Genomic DNA, 22,420 nt, shown 5'->3' with positions numbered 1-22,420 from the left:
ATTACGCTCCCATGTAACTGAATTTCTTCACTGATGTGAAACCTAATTCGTACTGACTCCTCGGTAGTAATCACATCAAATATATAGAACTAACGAGCTGTTTATATTTATTGTCCCTTGTTATAAAGCTACAAACCTTGAAAAAGTTAATTACTTGCCGTGAGCAGATGGGTTGCTCAGAACATAAGTCACCTTCTCTGTTATTTTTTGTAATCATGACGTACAAAGAACAGTTAAATTTAGTTGATGCGTTTATTTTGAGTGTGTGGCAATAATGTAATGGAAAGAAACAATTAACATGTGGGTTCCCGGCCTAGGGCGTCAGTATAGTTTTTAATTGGAAACTAACATTTGGTACTCTCGTACAGCGGAAATGGATAGCCATTTCTTTATTTGTGCACTTACTTCACATAGTATGTTTAAGATCATGAGACCCTCTCTCACACCCAACTAGGATTCTAACATAAAATATCATAACATATTTTACTTTACACAAGCTATAAAAAGAGAATTAAGCTAAAATAGGTAAAAACAGCATACATATTAACTAAGAGAACTGTAGCAGTAATAACGACAGTGAAATTAGTCACAGTGGCGATTAGGGGTAATCGTTAAAAATAGGGTGAGAAAGAACAGGAGTGCCGAAAATTGCTGGTATGCTGGTAGATCGTAACTGTGTGCTGGACTGGAACGCAGATCTAGAACATTTCCCGCGATATGCAAGATTCTCTGTTCGTGTCCCAGTCCGGCACACATTTTTAATCTGCCAGCAAATTTCAAAACAGCGCCCATTCTGTGTGGAATAATATTGATGATAATGACAGCATTCGTAATCGTGTGATAACCTTACTTGCTAATGACATACTGGTTCTGTATTCGATTCTCGATGACTACCTCGGTTTCTTCTGTGGCTGGAAGGTGTGGAAAGGAATTCACTCAGTCTCATACAGTCAGTGAGGATTTACTTACTAAATAAAGAGCGTAAATGACACAAAATCCGCCGCAAAAGGCCACCAGCCTGGAAACCAAAAACATTAATTTATTTCTCACTAATAAGAATTAAAATAATGGGTTAGGAAGCATACATCTGGACTACGAGCTGCTCCTCCTCTGGTAACAGTTTATCGAAGGGTGCATAGTGACTGAAAACAGCACAAGTCATACCTGGTTCCAAGAAGTTTCGTAGCACACATGCACATAATTATAGGGCCATATCGTAAACGTCAGTCTATTGTAAAATTATGGAATACGTTTTATGCTCAAGAATTATGACGTTTTTGGAGAAAGAAAATCTCCTCTATAAAAACTAATATGCCTTCTGCAAAGAGAGATACTGCGAAGCTCAGCTCGCTCTGTTCCTCCACGAGACCCACAAAGCTGTAGAAGACGGTGCAGAGGTTGACGCCGTGTTCCCTGACTTCAGGAAGGCATTTGACACCGACTCACAATTCCGTTTAGTAAAAAAAAAATACGTGCTTGCCAAATATCGTACGAGATTTGCGACTGAATTCAGGACTTCCTTGCGGATAGCACTCAACACTTCGTTCAGGGACAAAACTGTTGTTCTATTTTGATTGACAGGTTCTCTACCTATTGTTCTGCTAAGTGGATAAGGACCATCTGACGATAATCGTTCCTTTTGATTGACAGGTCCTTAACCTGCTGTTTGGCTAAGAAATCCCCCCCCCTCCCACCTCCCATCCTCCTCCCCCTGCCCCTCGTCCTCCTCCTCCACCATCACCTTGGGAGCTCCCCTCACTGATACAAGCATACTTTTAGTATCAATTTGATTGACTGATTAATTAAGTCGATTAATTAATTAACACTCCTGTCTGGGAAACCCCCAGACTTCCCTCTCCATTCTCTCACCTGGAAATTGGTGGGAAAAAGACTGAGCTGATTGTTCATTTGGGGGGAAATCAAAGGTAGGAGGGGGTCAACAGTGGCCAGAAGCACAGTTCATTGCTGTGGGGTGCCTACATTCAGGGACAAGCATACATTCAGGGGCAAACCTATTGTTCTCTTTTGATTGACAGGTCCTTAACCTGTTGTTCAGTTCAGTTGTTTTCTAAGAAATGCCCACCCCTCCCCTTCCCACTTCTCCTCCTCATCCCTGTGAGAACTCCCATTGGCAATACTACACACTTGTGACATCATTTTGATTGAGTAATTAATTAAATCGACTAATTAATTAACACCCTCTTAGAAACTTCCCAGCCGTCTCCCTCCCCTCCCTCATCAGAAAAATGGCCGGGAAAAGATTCAGTTGATTGGCCGTTTGGAGGGAAATCGATTGCACTGTATGGGATGTTGTTTAAACAATGTGTGGAATACTGTTTATCTAAACATTTTATGGGCTACAAGACTACGTATGAAAATAGTTTATTTATTTATCTAAAGAATTTGGTGGGAAATCGATTTTAGTACATGGAATACTGTTTAAAAAATTTAGACATGTATGTAATGGCGTTTATTTAAACATTTTGTGGGATACAAGGCTGTGTATGCAATATAGTTTATTTATTTATGCAAAGTATTTGGCGGGAAATCGAAATCAGTATATGGAATATTGTTTAAGCAATTTAGAGAATGTGTGGAACATTGTTTAGTTATACAGTTTACAGGATACAATGTGAGGTATGGAATAAACAATGATCTACGGCGCTGCAATCATAGACTGTGCGGCTGGTCCCGGCGGAGGTTCGAGTCCTCCCTCGGGCATGGGTGTGTGTGTTTGTACTTAGGATAATTTAGGTTAAGTAGTGTGTACGCTTAGGGACTGATGGCCTTAGCAGTTAAGTCACGTAAGATTTCACACACATTTGAACATTTTGAATAAACAATTGCGATGCTTTTTCATTCCAATCAAGTAAGGAAACATGTGCTTACACTGTCACACACCGCTTAAACATATCTGAAAAACTTTCTCACGTCTGGCTACGCGCGCCGGTTGCCCAAAGTCAGGATGCACTGGAGGGATTTTGGAAACGCCAGTGGATTCGCCGCTCCACTGTCGGCTGAGGTCGGTACGCGTGAACCAACCTGTCAGATCCCAGCGCACGCGAGGGACGCATTCCTTCCAAAGCAAATACCTGATTAGGGATCGATCCTGAAATACTGCCAAAGTTAATAAATAATTTCCAGTCACATGATCGTGTACTGCGGAATATAAGGCAGATACGGTAACTACTGCACACACACACAAATTGACGATGTCACAAAGCTAGTAGCTGGCTGCCTCGAAATACTCTTTTAGAAAAAGATCGTTGCATACAAAGAGAGAGAGCATGCAGGTGGCATAGGAACTGACATGGGACATTTCATTCCGCCATCGGCCCTAAACTTCCCCAGCCTTATTGGCGCACTTCCTTGTGGTGGATTTCACGAACTATTTCAGGATTTGTTAAATCTGGTGCGGAATATCACATCTTGAAGATGTCACAAATGTTACTTCAGAAGATGTGACATAGAAAATGTTAATTAAATCGTTAACACAGCGTTTCAACAATTTGCTTCACACAGTTTTAAACTACTCGAAATGAAAAAAGATCGACACTGCACAGTAGTTTGCGCGCGTGAACAACAGTGTTATGTCTCTGTCGATAAATTTCTTTAAATAACACAAACCCATTATTATTTGACGTCATGACTGGAAGCAGTGATATATGAAATTCAATGCTAAGTGTATTTTCTTTTTTAAAGCACTATAGAATTCTTAAGTTGACTGCTGCTCTCTGTTACACCAGCACAAAGAAGGATGGAGGAAAGGGTCTAGCCGGCCGAAGTGGCCGAGCGGTTCTAGGCGCTACAGTCTGGAACCGCACGGCTGCTACGGTCGCAGGTTAGAATCGTGCCTTGGGCATGGATGTGTGTGATGTCCTTGGGTTAGTTAGGTTTAAGTAGTTCTAAATTCTAGGGAACTGATGACCTCAGATGTTAAGTCCCATAGTGCTCAGAGCCATGTGAACCATTTTTGAGGGTCTACCACTGATGAGCAACAACTAATAACTATGCAAGACAGAGTCCACTGCTATGTATGAGAAGCACTAAACACGACACACACTTGAACTGTGATCCAATCCGTAGTTATAAGTTGTCAAGGCTAGATGCCAGAGATCGCTGTCAATCGGGAGATTGAGGGTCTCTGCATCGCACAGGAACTGGAAGGAGGACAAGAAGCTTCCTACTGCACTGCGATGCATCTCCAAACCACAGACAGGTACTGCAGTCCGAAGGAGGTCTGCATCCCTCAGACTGCATTCAAGTCTGTCACCTAAATATTCTCTCTATCATCGCTATTTTATACCATCCAACAGAGATAACTTGTGAATTATAAAAACCCGGTAAGATATCATCACATCCCTCTCTTCAGATATATCGAAAACAGATACCATCTGTGTGCTGTCATAGAGCATATGTGGCGATCCTATTAAATATACAGGTATTGGTTCATTGGCGCAGGTGGACAGTGATCGAAGTCGCTTCCACAGACCAGTGTCCAGTTTTGTCACCTGCACCGTAGGAGGACCATGCCCCATAGACTATCAGTTGAAAGAAATGATCCCTGCATTGTTGTTTGCTACATTCTTTATCTGCTGTTGCCTCCACAATACACATGATGATTGAGATAAAAGACAGGGGCAGTGTTTCTTATTGACAAAAAAATGCAGAAGACATCATGACATATGGAAACTGGAAGTGTTTTGCGGCGTTGTGGGGCGTTTTCAAACAGCTGTCCAAGGGTGATTGATGATGTCTACATTTAAAGTGACATGGTAGCAAATGTCTAGGTGTCCCATTTCGATTGATATTCTTCATATTGCAGTCGTGTACGTGATCACTGTTTTGGTGCAGGCCACCCCCGGAGGGTGTTGCCCCTCCACTAAGACTCTCTGCCCCCCTCAAACAAATGATGTCAGTCATTCATTTAACCAACAGCAGTTCGGTCGATGAAAGGGACGGAAAAGACACCATCGACGTACTGTACTAAGCACCACAGTCGATAGTGCAATCAATTTTAGCAATTTGACCTGTTTTTCTGTAATTTAAATACCGACCAATGACATGGCAGCATTCTTCCCAATTTCTGTATCATCGCTAAACCACCCCTCCACTACTTTGCGAGCACCGTATACTATTTTGCGATTGTGCAGTACATCCATTCGTTGTTTATTCTGGAACATATATATACCAAACTATACCAGACAATGTCCTATACCGATCAACATACTTCTAGCACTTCGACCATAATGTGTAATTAACGATTCCGATTATCCATCTTTCCCTTTGTGGATGGGAGTCACAGAGCATTCTCACATTCTTAAGATAAAGTTAGGGACTGAAAAATCTCCCTGTATAGTCTTTGACCAACCCTTCCCGCAACGCTGTCACTGATTTAATATGCAGCTGACCTGGAGCAGGAGGCTACATTCCATGTATCATGAAGGAACAGAGCGAACTGAGTCGATAACTGCTGTCCTACACCAACCTTACTCACGGCACCCATCCATATGCACAAGACTTCTTATCAGTGTATAGTAGATATGAAAGTATTGTGATGACATAACAGACGGTTAAGAAGAAGACACGTGTGGTTTTTATGTGTGATGTGGCAGCAGATGGATGTAATTTGAAGCATTTTACGTAAATCAATTGCGCTACCAATTCTATAGTATTGTTCCGGTGTCTGGGATCAGTACCAAGAAGGTACTGGTAAGAGAGAAATAATTGTGGAACATAAACACATACATTCCTAAGGCTTCACAGTTTTGTACTTAAAATGTGCTATAATGCTAGAGTGGTGAGGCTTCCGACCTGTTAGTCGTGAGGAATGTAATGTTGTTAAAACTCCAATGCAAGAAATATATTCCTAGTGCATGACAAACATTCTCCCTGCAAGTTTCTCTGCGATGAACTGTGATGCCAAACTGTAAAGTGATAAAACTACTATCTTGCACACCAAAGAAAACGTCGATTCTTTGCAACACAAACAATAGATAGGTTTTCCAGAGGTGTATGACGTGTGCTGTTTACGAAGTACAAATCTGATTACGGTTCGGAAATTATGATATGTTCGTAACAGCCCTATAAAATGATAGTTGACAGCCGGAAATGTACTGTATATGAAGAAACAGTGACATGAGGAAATAAATCCCACGATCTGTAGTCATAGGATATGTAACAGTTTTACCATAGTTTACCTCTGTCCCTGGTAACCTTCCTCTTGCACACTGAATTCATGACCCCATGTTTGGCTGTATTGCTCATGTGCGGGATAATATTGCCGTTTTGAATTGTAAAATTGAAAATTTTACAGTTATGGGACCAAACTGCTGAGGTCATCACTCACTAAGCTTACACACTATTTAATTTCACTTAAACTAACTTACACTAAGGACGACACACACACCTATGCCCCCGGGAGGACTCGGACCTCCGACAGGGAGAGCCGCGCGGACCGTGACAAGACGCCTTAGACCGCGTGGCTACCCCGTGTGGCCTTTTGAATTGTCGCCACGTCTCTAGAATTCCTCCTCTCCACTATAAGGTATGTATATGTAGCATCAGTCCAGTCTCCTCCTCCAGAACACACAATTTTATTGATTTTGCTCAGTACCCTTTTCATGGTACTTGTCTCTAATTTTATGTATTTTCAGTCAATTTCCATAATTTTACTAGGCTTTCACACTTTTAGATTTTTCGTGGTATTTCCCTCAATTTTAATGTATCTCACGCCTATTTTTCGTGATTGTACCAGGTTTTCCTCGAATTTTACCGATTTTATATCAATTCCATATTTTTCACAGTTTTCCATTTGTATATGGTCGTATTGCTGACATACTCATGTGCTGTTTGATTTTGCACAAAAATGTTTGCGCATCTTATATACCAACTTACTAAAAAGTCGTAAGACTTTCCTTCTCCCCGATGATCCACTTGCATGCATTTAGGATAGGACGAACATGAAAGTGTAGTAACAATCGCTTCATACTTATATGAAACTGAAGACTCGATCTATATCCAAGACAGGCAGAGAAATGGACCACTTCACATACACCTTCATTCGTCTAGAGGAGGCTACTGGAACAGGTTTTCCACCAATGGACATGTTTAAAAAAAAAAATGGCTCTGAGCACTATGGGACTCAACTGCTGAGGTCATTAGTCCCCTAGAACTTAGAACTAGTTAAACCTAACTAACCTAAGGACATCACAAACATCCATGCCCGAGGCAGGATTCGAACCGGCGACCGTAGGGGTCTTGCGGTTCCAGACTGCAGGGACATGTTTCATCACACATGAGTTGGAAGTCCTCTGATGCCTGTGCTTTGGAGAGGTTTGCTGTTAACGGTTGCAGGTGGACAGTGCTCTAAGTCACACACAGGAGACACATTTGTATACAAGTCGATCACAGGTTATACCACACAACTGATACACCACCACAGAACAATGGAAAAAATGGTTAATTGCGTGATAAATGGCCTGCAGCAACATATCCCTTTCTCCCTCTCAGCCAGTCACTCCATCTACTACCTTTAACGCGAACCCGTGCCATTTTAGAGGCAGATGGCTCTGTTTTCCAGGAAAGCATCAAAGACAGCAGTCAACTTTCATGTATCACTATTACCTCAACAGACATACAGTAGAATCTTGTTAATAAAAAGCCATGCAGCAGTTGTTTGTTAGCTAACATTGCTACGTTGTGATTGGCGGAGAAGTGCATTATAAATACTGTTTGTTAGCGTTTAAAACACTTAAACAGTCCTTTCTTGCAGCTGATAGTCTTCGGGATATTGTTTTCCTGCAGTACAGATGACAAAACTTTACACTGATATGTGGAAGAGACTTCAATCAGTGACCACCTCCAGTGAACCAATACCTGTATATTTAATAAGATCACCACATACGCTTGACGCCAGCATGCACACTATATTTGTTTTCGATATATCTGAAAACATGATACAGAGAATTTTTGGCTGACAGACATGAATGCACTCTAAGGGATGCAGATCTCTTTTGTACTGCAGTACCTGTATGTAGTTTGGAGATGTATCTCAATGCAGTAGCAAAATCTCGTCCTTCTTCCGGTTCCTGTATAATGTGGAGTCTTCCTAGGTTTCCCAGCTGGAGACGCCACCATATCTGTTCGCACTGTCTTTTTTACTACCTTGTCTTGCATGAGAAAGCTTCATTTGGCGGCGCTAGCCTTACAAAAAAATGGCTCTGAGCACTATGGGACTCAACTGCTGTGGTTATCAGGCCCCTAGAACTTAGAACTACTTAAACCTAACTAACCTAAGGACATCACACACATCCATGCCCGAGGCAGGATTCGAACCTGCGACCGTAGCAGTCGCACGGTTCCGGACTGCGCGCCTAGAACCGCGAGACCACCGCGGCCGGCTAGCCTTACACATTGTACATGGTTGGCGGAGCTACAACAACATGTTCCCATTTCCACCGATTGGTTAAAACACGGTCCTGTCACATTAACTCACCTTACCCTGTTTGTCCAATGGTGGCAGGCGGTGTTAGATACACCGCTTTTCGACTTCTGCTCAGTTCCAACTTACATTGGAACGATCAGATTCATAAAGCTGCAGGGAGGGCGAGGCAGAAACTGAGGAACTCTGTTACTTTATATATCCAAGCTGCAAGTGTGGTCGCAAGGATTCGAGGACCGGAAGTTGCACATGAGCTCAGCCTGTGATGGGAACAAAGAATGCGTCGACTTCACTGATCATGCTCATAGCAGTGAGGGCTGGCGAAGTGTAGTGTGCTGGGTGAGCGCGACAGAAGGAGACGTGCGTGTTGCGTGAGAGAAGATTCAATATGGGCATGTGTTTGCACTGGACGTACTGATCACTCCAATCATCCCCGGATGCCCTCCATGGTCGGGATGGTGCCCTCTGGTATGCACATGCGTCCAAGGCTATGGCTACGGCCATAGTGTTAGTTTTCACCGGCCTCTGAGCGTTGGCGCTGGCAGTGCGCTACGTGTAGACATCAAGACATGAACGGGCAGGATGTGCGAGTGTTTCAGCAATCTCCGACATCTAGCCATGACGGCTACTGCTACAAACTGGAGTATGGTTTAAGTGTGGAGTGTTTAGTGCTTCTCGGTACATTGCAGTGGACTCGGTCTTGCAGTGGTATTTGCTGTTGTCTCTATCCTATCATGCAGAAGGCCTTCCTCTTTCCTAACGTAGTGGTCGGAACCAATTTAGGAATTCTATAGTGCTTTAAAAACCCAATCGCGATGTCAAATTACGATTGATAGCGATCTTTGACATCTAGCCATGACAACGTATTACTACAGGCTGGATCACGGTTTAAGTTTCTGTCGTGTTTTGTACTTCTCAGTACATCTCAGCGGTGCGGCGAGCCCGCTGGCGTTTCCAAAATTCCTCCACTGCATCCTGACTCCAGGCAGCCGGCGAGCGCGAGGAGACGTGAGAAAGTTCTTCAAATATGTTTAAGCGGTTTGTGACAGTGTAAATACGTGTTTCCTTACGTGTTGGAAATGAAAAAGCACCGTAATTGTTTAAATATTCCATACATCATCTTGTATCCCATAAATTGTATAAATAAACAATATCCCACACATTGTCTAAATTATTTAAACAGTATTCCGTACACTGCAATCGATTTCCCCCAAATTCTTTACATAAATAAATAAACTATATTCTATATGCGGCCTCCTATCCCGTAAATTGTTTAAACAAACAATATTACACACATTGTCTAAATTGTTTAAACAATATTCCATACACTACAATCGATTTCCCACCAAATCCTTTAAATAAATAAATAAACTATATCGCATAAATTGTTTAAACAATATTCTATAGACTGCTACCTATTTACCACCAAATTCTTTGAATGAATAAATAAACTTTTTTCATGCAGAGTCTTGTATCTCATAAATTGTTTAAATGAACAATATTCCACACACACTGTCTAAATTGTTTGAACAATATTCCATACTATTCAATCGATTTCACTCCAAATAGCCAATCAAATGAGTCTTCTTCCCACCAATTTCTGGGTGGGGGAGAGGAGGTGGATGACTGGGGTTTCCCAGAGGGAGTTAATTAATTAATCAATTTAATTAATTAGTCAAATTGATATCAAAAGTGTGCTTGTATTGGTGTGGGAAGTTCCCAGAGGGATGGAGCAGGGGGGGGGGGGGGGGAGGAAGGGGAGGGGGGGTTTCTTGGAAAACCACTTAACTGAACAAGAGGTTAAGGACTTGTCAATCAAAAGGACGGATTATCCGCAGGGGGGTCATAATCCATGTATCAGAACAAAAGGTTAAGGACATGTCAATCAAAAGAGAGCAATAGGTTTGCCCCTGAATGTAGGCAACTGGAACTAAGAAATTTTGCTGATGCCTCTGTTGCCTCTCTACTACACCAGAGGATAGCATAGATTTGAAGAATGACTTGCGTAGAAATGATGAATGGTGCAGGTTCGCAGTTTACCTTAAATGTAAATACATGTAACATATCGCGCATACATACAAAAAGAAATTCATTACAGTACAACTACGTGATTGATTAAAAATTGCTAGAAACAGTAACCACCGTAAAATATCTAGGGTCCGAAGCTTGTGGTCGTGCGGTAGTGTTCTCGCTTCCCACGCCCGGGTTCCCGGGTTCGATTACCGGCGGGGCCAGGGATTTTCTCTGCCTCGTGATGACTGGGTGTTGTGTGCTGTCCTTAGGTTAGTTAGGTTTAAGTAGTTCTAAGTTCTAGGGGACTGATGACCATAGATGTTAAGTCCCATAGCGCTCAGAGCCATTTGAACCATTTTTGAAATATCTAGGAGTAACTATCCAGCGAGACCTGAAGTGGAATGAGCACAATAAACAGATAGGAAAAGTAGATCCCACACTGAGATTCGTAATAATAATCTTAAGGAAACGCAACTCATCCATAAAAAAGTATATTACACAAGGAAACTTAACTCATCCACAAAAAAGTATATTAGGCAACAAGCTGCTTGTTCGAGCGATTCTTGAGTATTGTCCCATAATTTGGACTCTTACCACACAGGACTGATAGAGGAGAAAATGGAGAAGATCCAATGAAGAGATCGCGTTTCGTCACGAGGTCGTTTGGTCGGTGCGAGAGCGTTACAGAGGATTCTCAACAAACAACAGTGGCAGTCGCTGCAAGAGAGGCGTTGTGCATCATGGAGGGATTCACTATTGAAACTTCGAGAGAGTAATTTCTGGGAAGAACCGAACAGAATATTGCTTCCTCCCACATACATCTCGCGAAATGACCACGACGAGAAATTAGAGCTAATATAAAAGCTCACCGACTATCATTATTCCCATGCACCATTCGCAAATGGGACAGGGAAGAGCGATCATGTAGTGCAGCCAGTAGTACCCTCCGCCACACACCAACAGGTGGCTTTCGGAATACTAATGTAGATATAGATGTAAATGTAGACACGAAGAGGGCAAAATCAGCGTTCTAAGAAGTTTTCTATTGGTAGATTCTTCCTGGAAGTAAAAATAGCAGATAACCACTATTAATTGCTCGTATTCTTTATAAAAGTAGCGCACCGTTAACAGTTTCGATAAAGGTGCAGGCTCGCATTTTAAGTGCTGGACACAGTGCTTATCGCAAAATGTTGATTGTTTCCAGAGGTGTTGAGAAATTTTTGTGGTGCTGGTGTCATCGAAAATCTTGTAGTTGTTTTTACAGGACTGATATCTTTTATTTGAAAACTTGATTTAGCACGTAACAATATCCCATAACAGACAATTATCTAATTTCAGAGACACACGCATTTTAATGCGAATCCCACCCACATACATGCTTCAATACGTGGATCATCCATCTTTTAGTGAAATTGTGGAACCAAAAATACCCGCCGTCACAGGAAATCAACTGGCAATTCTGTAACTTCTTCACGTTACTGGGCGGTTGAATTTCTTCGTTCTTGGACCCACCTCAGACCTAAGAGCTTTAGCTGTCTAATCGCCTCAACTGTACTTTCACCCTGAATATTATTTCATTGGCTTCCCAAAATATAAACGATGTACAGTTTGGCTAAAATGCCTTACCGTGCCGCAATATTACGTGACACGTTGAGTCTCTGTTGCAACCTTAGACAAGCGGTTTTGTGGCGTGTAATGTTAGCTATAGCGTGGTTACACTAACAACATTAGTAACCTTCTGCGAGGCTTCATTTGTGGGTCTCGTGCGAATGGCGCTTCACTAAGAAACATTGCTCAACATGTTGACCAACCTGCCGGCGAGGACAGCGGCTGCGATATATGTGAATGGAAAAGAACCGGGAAAAATTTCAACAACACGTAAGCGCCGACTGGAAACAGTGTTCGCGTCAGTGTTCAGAAAGCTACTTTCTTTCCGGCTCTTACAAGAGAGATGAAATCGACGTTTCCGGGCTGCCCGCGTCCTTTAACTTGGACTACGTGTAAACATGCCCAACAGTAGTAGATCAAGGTAAGATTACAATTAATCTAACCCATACAGCCGGTCGAGGTGGCCGAGCGGTTCTAGGCACTACAGTCTGGAACCGAGCGACCACTACGGTCACAGGTTCGAATCCTGCCTCGGGCATGGATGTGTGTGATGTCCTTGGGTTAGTTAAGTTTAAGTAGTTCTAAGTTCTAGGGGACTGATGACCTCAGAAGTTAAGTCCCGTAGTGCTCAGAGCCATTTGAACCATTTAACCCATACAAATTATACAGCTGTGTGTGTGTGTGTGTGTGTGTGTGTGCAACCAAGCTTAGTATACGTAACCCTTCCTACGAGGCAATAATCGCTGTGGGGGTAAGAACCATCTGTCTATCGGAGTTAAGGAGATATGACCTCATTAAGAATGAACTGCATGAGAAACTGACGCGCCATGTATTACGTTTAAATGCATTACTTCTGTGCTACTAACTCTATTCGCAATACAATTAGCAGACAGTACTCACATATGCCGCATTTCGTTGCACCTACAAAAGTATATCGTAGTACCACACGTAGCCCAGGAGATATGGCGTTAAAAACACTGAGCTGCATGAAAAACTGCCGCATTGTGCACGACGTTTAAATTTATTCTTTTCTACTAACACTATATGCAACATATTTCGCTGACAGTATCCATATGCGCTGCTCACTCGTATACTTACAAAATCATATCGTCTGGGACACAAATATCAGGAGATATGGCATCATAAACAATTAGACTCGTGAAAAAAAATTTTCAGACATTTATTCTTTGCTATTAAGACACTCCTACAGCCGGCCGGCCGGTGTGGCCGTGCGGTTCTAAGCGCGTCAGTTTGGAACCGCGTGACCGCTACGGTCGCAGGTTCGAATCCTGCCTCGGGCATGGATGTGTGTGATGTTCTTAGGTTAGTTAGGTTTAAGTAGTTCTAAGTTCTAGGGGACTGATGACCTCAGTAGTTAAGTCCCATAGTGCTCAGAGCCATTTTGAACTCCTACAGCCGAGTCAACGTGAGGAAATCCGTGACACCTGGCAGCGCTTTTGAAAGCTTTCAACTGCGAAGCGCATACTGCTGTATGTAGGCTGGAACTACAGCCGTCTATAGATCTATGAAGAGGCGATGCCATAGAGAAGTCTATAAAATCGTGTTTTAGATACTCAAAGCAGCTGCGCCCAGAGTTCACAAGTTGTTCTTAATTTTGATGCTGTATTTATACATTTGTACATAATGTATATTTCTTTATACGACTGTTTCATAATTTCAAAGATGTTGTCGCGAATACATGGAAATGAAATTTTTTGGATACTTCAGTACAAACCAAGTTCAATTTTTCTTCTTGTTTCTAATAGAAAATTGGCAAAATGAATATCCGGACAATGCCGGGATTGTTAGCTAGTAACAAAATAAAAATAGATAACCTTATTCACGATACGACGTACAAAAAGCACAGTGAATCGCAGAGCTACGGAAATGAAATGCACGGTGGTTCTTGTTCTATGAGAGTAGCGTTACGGTGATTTCACTTCTAAAGAAGTGTCTGAGCGTCTGTGCTGTTATTAAAATGCCACACTTAAATTTAAGTTTTCTAACATTCTGGGTAGTGTCTGTTTGTTCTAAGTCGTGTCTCCCTACCACTTTCACGCAACAACGCTCTGAGCGTGTTTTTTTTATGAAATTGACTAGTTTGAACCTGGAACCTGTTGCTGGTAAGGAGACGCCAGACCACACATGACATGTAGAGTTCAGAAGAGTTCAGTGAGACTAGCGATGATATAACCAAATACTTAATGATTTCAGCGTCAGCTCCACTGCACTCCCTGTAAAAGAATCTTAATACTAACTAAATTTAGTGGAAGGGGTTCAAGGCTTTCCTATTTTTAGTTAGCTGGTAAAATAACGTCGAAAAAACAGTTAAGTTTATCATTGGAAATTTTATTCTACTCACAAAACATTGTTTATAAATTGCGCTATTGATAAAAGGAAATGTTTTAATGCAGGATGATAAAAACCAACTGCGTTCAACAAAAATGTGAACGAATATTCCCTGAGTGGGTTTCCGAGTTCTACAATGGATTGAAGGATGACCTATGCCATATCACATCTATAAATCTAGGTTTAAATTAAGTTTCACAAAAGAGAAAACTATCAAAATGGTCTACAGTGATCCTCAATTATCTTTAATTACTTATTTAACTTGTTGTAAATTACAGTGGCTGATGTGGCTTCTCAATGATTATATAACAGAAAAATCATCTCGTTTCAGATTTTAACTTCAATTAGCAAATGTGAATACCATGAGCTTTAATTGACGATCGACACTAGTTTTACGCAAAAAGGGGATGTAACAGATGAGACTTCTGGAGTTCTGAGTGAACCTTTATGCGCTGTTATGCGGCATCACATGCGTTCATTACCTTGTCATTGGTTAGGCAGCGTCAGGGGGCGGCAGGCGGCGCAGCTCCATACAGTTCGCCGTCTCGGAAGCAACTCTCCTTACTAAAATTTACCGAAGTTGGTTTAAAAAAAGCTATCTGGCTGTGTTTTCAACTGACCAATCAGGGTCTCAATGTTAACCTTAAGCTCCGCCTACAAAATTCTGTCTATCCAATGAGAAACGTTATACTTTTCTTGGTGGGGCAATGTTTTTAACGTTTGCAACGTAACAGAGACGCGAAAAAGTCTCACGCTAAAACTTGCAGCTAGTGTGGCCCTTTTACTGTTATAGTAAGATCTATACTGTTCTTCTGGAGGGCTCTATCTTTTAACATGGGCTGGGGGGTGGTCCTGGTGGTCGGCAGGCGATGTGGGTGTCCGTCCCTTATCTTAGGGCCTTCTAGCTTAACACGGTTCTGCTCTCAGCTTCTGTTCTCGTTTCTTCCCTCGGAACTGCGTCTGTTTCACGGTGGGAAGGTATGACATGCATTTAGGCGTTCTTGTGTTAGTCTGTGGTATTCCATTTGCTCACTCGTTGATCGTATTACTTTGGTTAATTTAATGTCAGGATTTATTCGGAGCTATGTGACATACTGCCGGATTTGTTTATCATGTCAGGGTTTTCATGGAAGGTGTTGGATTTGCCTGACACCTTACATATCACCACCCCGGATTTGCTTATCATGTCAGGGTTTTCATGGAAGGTGTTGGATTTGCCTGACACCTTACAGTTTGCTATGTAATGAATTTGTTTGTTATGTAGATGTAAACTGAAGAAAAAGCGAAAAGATGGGAATTTAAGGAGGTGGGACCTGGATAAATTGAAAGAAGCAGAGACTGCAGAGAGTTTCAGAGAGAGCATTAGTGAACCATTGACAAGAACGGGAGAAAGAAACACACTAGAAGAAGAGTGGGTAGCTTTGACAGATGATTTAGTGAAGTCAGCAGAGGATCAGGTAGGTAAAACGATGAGGGCTAGTGGAAATCATTATGTAACAGAAGAGATATTGAGTTTAACTGATGAAAGGAGAAAATATAAAAATCCAGTAAATGAAGCAGGTGGAAAGGAATACAAACGTCTCAAAAATGAGATCGACAGGAAGTGCAAAATGGTTAAGCAGGGATGCCTAGAGGATAGATGGATGTAGAGGCATATATCACTAAGGGTAAGATAGATACTGCCTAAAAGACCTTTGAAGAAAAGAGAACCACCTGTATGAATATTAAGAGCTCAGATGGAAAACCAGCTCTAAGCAAAGAAGAGAAAGCGGGAAGGTGGAAGAAGTGTATAGAGGATCTATTAAAGGACGATGTACTTAAGGGCAATACTATGAAAATGGAAGAGGACGTAGATGAAGATGAAATGGGAGGTATTATACTGAGTGAAGAATTTGACAGAGCACTCAAAGACCTAAGTCAAAAAAGTACCCGGGAGTATACAATATTCCACTAGAACTACTGATAGCCCTGGGAGAGCTCTACCATATGGTGAGCAAGATGTATGAGACGGCCGAAATATCCCCAGACTTCAAGAAGAATATAATAACTGCAATCCCAATGAAAGCAGGTGTTGACAGGTGTGAAAATTACCGATCTATCCGTTTAATAAGTCACAGCTGCAAAATACTAACACGAATTCTTTACAGACGAATGGAAAAACTGGTAGAAGCCGATCTCGGGGAAGATCAGTTTGCATTCCGTAGAAATATTGGAACACGTGAGGCAATACTGACCTTACGACTTATCTTAGAAGAAAGATTAAGGAAAGGCAAACCTACGTTTCTAGCATTTGTAGACTTAGAGAAAGCTTTTGACAATGTTGACTGGAATACTCTCTTTCATATTCTAAAATGTGGCAGGGGTAAAATACAGGAAGCGAAGGGTTATTTACAATTTGTACAGAAACCAGATGGCAGTTATAAGAGTCGAGGGGCATGAAAGGGAAGCAGTGGTTGGGAAGGGAGTGAGACAGGGTTGTAGCCTCTCCCCGATGTTATTCAATCTGTATATTGAGCATGCAGTAAAGGAAACAAAAGAAAAATTTGGAGTAGGAATTAAAATCTATGGAAAAGAGGTTTGCCGATGACATTGTAATTGTGTCAGAGACAGAAAAGGACCTGGAATGGCAGTTGAATGGAATGGACAGTGTCTTGAAAGAAGGATATAAGATGAACATCAACAAAAACAAAAACGAGGATAATGGAACGCAGTCGTATTAAATCAGGTGATGCTCAAAGAATTAGATTAGGAAATGAGACACTTAAAGTTGTAGATGAGTTTTGCTATTTGGGGAGCAAAATAACTGATGATGGTCGAAGTAGAGAGGATAGAAAATATAGACTGGCAATGGCAAAAAAAGCGTTTCTGAAGATGAGAAATTTGTTAACATCGAATATAGACTCAAGTGACATGAAGTCTTTTCTGAAAGTATTTGTATGGAGTGTAGCCATGTATGGAAGTAAAACGTGGACGATAAATAGTTTAGACGAGAAGAGAACAGAAGCTTTCGAAATGCGTGGCAACAGAAGAATGCTGAAGATTAGATGGGTAGATCACGTAACTAATGAGGAGGTGCTAAACAGAATTGGGGAGAGGAGGAAATTGTGACACAACTTGACTAGAAGAAAGGATCGATTGGTAGAACACATTCTGAGGCATCAAGGGATCACCAATTTAGTATTGGAGGGAAGCGTGGAGGGTAAAAATCGTAGAGGGAGATCAGGAGATGAATGCAGTAAGCAGATTCAAAAGATTGCCACAGTTAGTCGGAGATGAAGAAGCTTGCACAGGATAGAGTAGCATGGAGAGCTACATCAAACCAGTCTCTGGACTGAAGACCACAACAACAACATATGTAATCAATCTGTAATGGTTTTAATGTAATTCTAGAAGTGCGAAAACTGGATAGTTTGACACGTTTACGCTATCCAAGAGAATATACTTAATACTGACATTAAAAATTCTCATCCAGATAGACGCCAATTAGAATTTGCTCATAATATGTCTCGTTGTAGAATTTTTGCAGCAAACAAATTATCCAGTTCTGCACGGTACAAATTCTCTAGTCAATAATCTATAGAACTGTACAATCACAACAAATAATTATTCGTGCTGCTTCTAGGCAGATGGTGTCATTTTATGTTTTCAACTTGCAAAAGACTGTTGACTGTTACTGTTCGATTTCATATTGTGTTATTGCTATCGTCTTCGTATTCGGTTGAATTTTATGTATTTATAGGAAATTTGGCTTAAAAAAATTCTCCAAGTACTAATGAATGTATTATAAAAGGATAATTATTGATTGTGACCTGATATTTGAGCCTCTGGATTTTGTTTCAGGGAAAGATTAGAGAATCGACAGAAGAGTTGATTCCTCTATATCATTTTAACCAACACTTTACAGACAACCGTAACAAGTTATACGGAACTGTTGTTTACGTAAAATGTAACTGAGTTTGGTGCGGCTTGTAACAGATACTTAGAGAGCCTGTGTGGACCACTAAGTGGATCTGTGAACACTGTCCCTAATAGTGACTAACCCAGGTACATTTTCAATCACTATTCAACATACTGTAGGAGAAACGGACATAATCCAACATAGTGTAGAGTACAGAAGAAATATCTTCCTGTAAAAACTGACATAACTAGGAAATAGGCAGTACTAACAACCTTTGTATGTGGATTATCTGCAATCAAGACAAGAAGCGTGCCAATGGCAGTTTACGCCTGTAGCAACACTTCTGATTTTGTTCAGGGTCTTACGGCTACTGAGAAATCAAGAGAGAACAACAATCCTATGACCACACCAAAGAAAAATTCTCAAGTTCATTACGTAAATTCTACTTTCATAAAACAATAATTTGTGCTGCATCTTTTTAAAAACCGCAGCGTGGTCACACCACACACGAACAACAAAAGGTCTGCACATTTAAAATCAAGTGTTCGAAAACACTGTGAATCTGTTTGGACAAGCCAGACAGGTCAAGAGGTGACATAGCTGACGCAAACAGTCGATGTGTGACACCGGATTGTAAAGTGGTTAAGTCACTGCGCTTAGAGAACGCAGCAACTCGGCAGAACAAAGAAACAAAAGAAGAGATGGACGTGATGACGTTGGGAGACGGGGAACAGGAGGCTTTTCGCTTGTAACTACTCTCTGAGCTCTTCAGACTTATTTCATCTAATGACTATGAGGCAATGAAAGCTAAGTGAATAAACTAGGATAAAATACGATGCCCTACAGTTTCCTCTAATGGACATTCATAATACGTCCCTCCATATATTGTTTTATGAAGGTGCACTTTTAGACTTTTCTTTCTAGTAATGGTTCTGGACTGTTAAGTTCTATTACGGTTGATCTGCCACACTTGTTCATTACATGTCACTTATTTTCAAGCTTACTGTTTCTCAAACATTTTATCCAACTTAGTTCCAATAAACGTTAGCTTACCTACGTCCGCAGCTGCTAGTACTTCAGGTTGCAAATTTTCGTCACATTCGTTTCCAAAGATCCCATTGTGTTCCACTCATAGGACTGAACCTTCGTTATCAACCAAAGATGTTTTGAAACAAGAGAGCTACCATGTAGTGTCGGCTGTTACACAAGCTTAGCTCCATTCCTTTTACACATGTGGTTATTGTCACTATTCTGTCATTCTTACAGTTTTCTAAAACACCACGGGTAAAGATCACGTTAATCTTTTTACTGAATCCGTTATGATCTTGTTACTTTTTTTGAAATGTTGTATATTGTTACCCTGAATGTGTGAAAATACATATTGCACTCAATGTCAAATTCGTATTTTTTTCCGTCGAGTTCTATCGAGTGAGTGTGAACTTTACAGTCGCAGTCACTGTTATCTGTAAGCTTGTTGTCCATAGGTCTGAGTAGTAGAAACGACATGATTTGAGATATTGTTGTTGTGGTTGGTTGGAAAGGATGAACACGTTTCGCAGGTATTGCTTTAGCAGCACGGTAAATGAGGGAAACGGCATTTTGGTTTATGAGCAGTGATCAGAATTTTCGTTCATTGTGTGCTTGCAGTTGCAGGGCAAATTAATTCCAGATATATCCTTTCCATTCTAACAGAGAGGACTCAGTATTGATGAGGCAGAAGAAAGTGAGAATACTGTGAGTGACTTTCGAATAAACCACTAGTTTACGTACATTTTGCGTCAGGAAATGGCACATGCCATGAATGAGTACTGAATGGCACAAACTTCCACGAAAGGTGCGCTACTAATGTGCAGCAAGATGACCACAAGGGCACACCTAACACATTATGTAATCGTAGCTATATATTGGACATCTGATAATCACACGACACCCTAAAGTAGGAAAATCTATCTTCACTCGAAAGAAGCCAACATAATTTGCTGTCTTATTAAGTGTTACTGAATCGTTGCATATATGCTTCATCATCATTTCCTGCCTCTGAAATACAATATCAAAGAGGTACACCAAATATGTCTTTCGATATCAAGTAGTCACTATTGTACACAGCTAAAAGTTTTGAACTTTAAGAAATATTGACTTCAACTGAGCTTTAACACATCTGTCAGTTAAATGGTGTCAGGGGTTTCTTGCTTAAAGGGGCATCAGGCTTTCTCATACTGTAAATATTTAGACTAGTCTGCAGTCACTCAAAACTCCAACAACATTATCTCTGACCTTCACATAAGTACTCATACAGGGAAGGTAGTTTTTAGTATATTATATATATAAAGCAGAACGTTTGTGTGTATGTCTGGGATTTCCTCCTAAACCCCCAGATCGACTTCATCCAAATGTGTCACACAGACAGCAGGCCACATTAGTGTCAGCACTGTGGGGAATATAATCTCGTAGTTCCAATATCAGTGGAGATATGGCCAAAATGTGTTTTTTCCAGCCCCTGGTGCATAGGCAGCTCTGATGGCAGGCATATTGTGTAGGGACAGTACCGACCTACCAATTCAAAGCAGCCTACACTTCAGGGGCGAGAATGGTTTGGGGGGCCTGACATGGATGCTGCCCTGCACAACAGATGTGATGTGTTGGAGCAGTGTCGGCCTGCTTTATTGAAATGCACTGCAAGTGTTACGTGTGCCAAAGAGTATGGCTTTGGACAGGCTGAGACAGATAGAGGAGGAAACATGCAGAGTCAGGGCAAGGAGGGGGAGGTACATGAGGATGGTGGCAGTTGTAGAGAAGTAATGGGCAGGTGAAAAAGAAAGAGGGGAAGATGGAGAGAGAAAGAGAGAGGATATGATCAGAGAGATGGATGAGTAAGATATGGTCAGAGAGAGGTTGTGGAGGAAATGGATAAAGAAAGAGGGAGGACGAGATTTAGAGACAGAGAGAACGGGGAGGAGGAGACAGAAAGAGGTGGGAGGATGAAGTGGTCAGACAGAGGGAGGGAAAGGTAGACACGTAGAGGGAGAGCAGGTGTGCTTAATAAACGTAAATGCGGGCAAAGCGCGGGGAAAAGGCTAGAGTCTCTATATTTCTGAGTCAGCCCTATGCTTTTCATAAGAGTCTGACAAGCATACTTGCGAGATCTGACGGTATTCAGTGCTGTTGCTGGCTATCACCCGAAACTTTTATGTGCGAGTATTTCCCCAGCACTGCCGAACTCTCCAAATCCATTGCAGAAAAGGGGTTCTTAATGTCTTCCTATGGGGCATCATTGTAAGCAGGAGCAGGAAATGGTTGATCAGAATGTCTACATTCTGCTCCTGACTGTGACTGGCTGAGAGGCCTTTATGTTAAATAATTTCGTGGAGCGTTTTGAGGGTCACGAAGTCGAAGAGTCGGCGAAGAGCCGTCGTGGGTTTAAAGCGGCATTTCGTGGTCCCTCTGGGGTGGAATTGGTATTTTAAAGGTGGTTATCGTCTCGAAGCTCTGGAGTTTGTGATCTTCCATGATCAACGATATTACTTTTCTGGTACCGAAAACCGAGCGAGGTGGCGCAGTGGCTAGCACACTGGACTCACATTCTGGAGGACGACGTATCAATCCCGCGTCCGGCCATCCTGATTTATGTTTTCCGTGATTTCCCTAAATCAAATGCCGGGATGGTTCCTTTGAAAGGGCACGGCTGACTTCCTTCCCCGTCCTTCCCTAATCCTAGGAGACCAATGACCTTGCGGTCTGGTCTCCTCCTCCAAAACCAACCGACCAACCTAATTCCGAAAGCTTACAAAACACTCGGAAGTGCGTTCAAATATTTAAATGTGTGTGAATTCCTAAGGGACCAAACTGCTGAGATCATCGGTCCCTAAACTTACACACTACTTAAACTAACTTATGCTAGGAAGAACACACACACCCATGCCCGAGGGAAGTCTCGAACCTCCGGCAGGAGCGGCCGCACAGTCCGTGACATGACGCCTCTAACCGTGCGGAGTGGCCGCGCGGCGAATTGCGTTCCCGTGCGGGGACATCGAATTCTACTTAGGTAGCTTCCTGTTGTTCTCAGTGTGTCTTGTAGAATAGTGAGTGGGGACTTGTTCGATCAAACGAGG

This window comes from Schistocerca americana, chromosome 1 (assembly GCF_021461395.2).
Source record: "Schistocerca americana isolate TAMUIC-IGC-003095 chromosome 1, iqSchAmer2.1, whole genome shotgun sequence".
Classification (NCBI taxonomy): Eukaryota; Metazoa; Arthropoda; class Insecta; order Orthoptera; family Acrididae; genus Schistocerca; species Schistocerca americana.
This window is presented reverse-complemented; position numbering follows the sequence as displayed.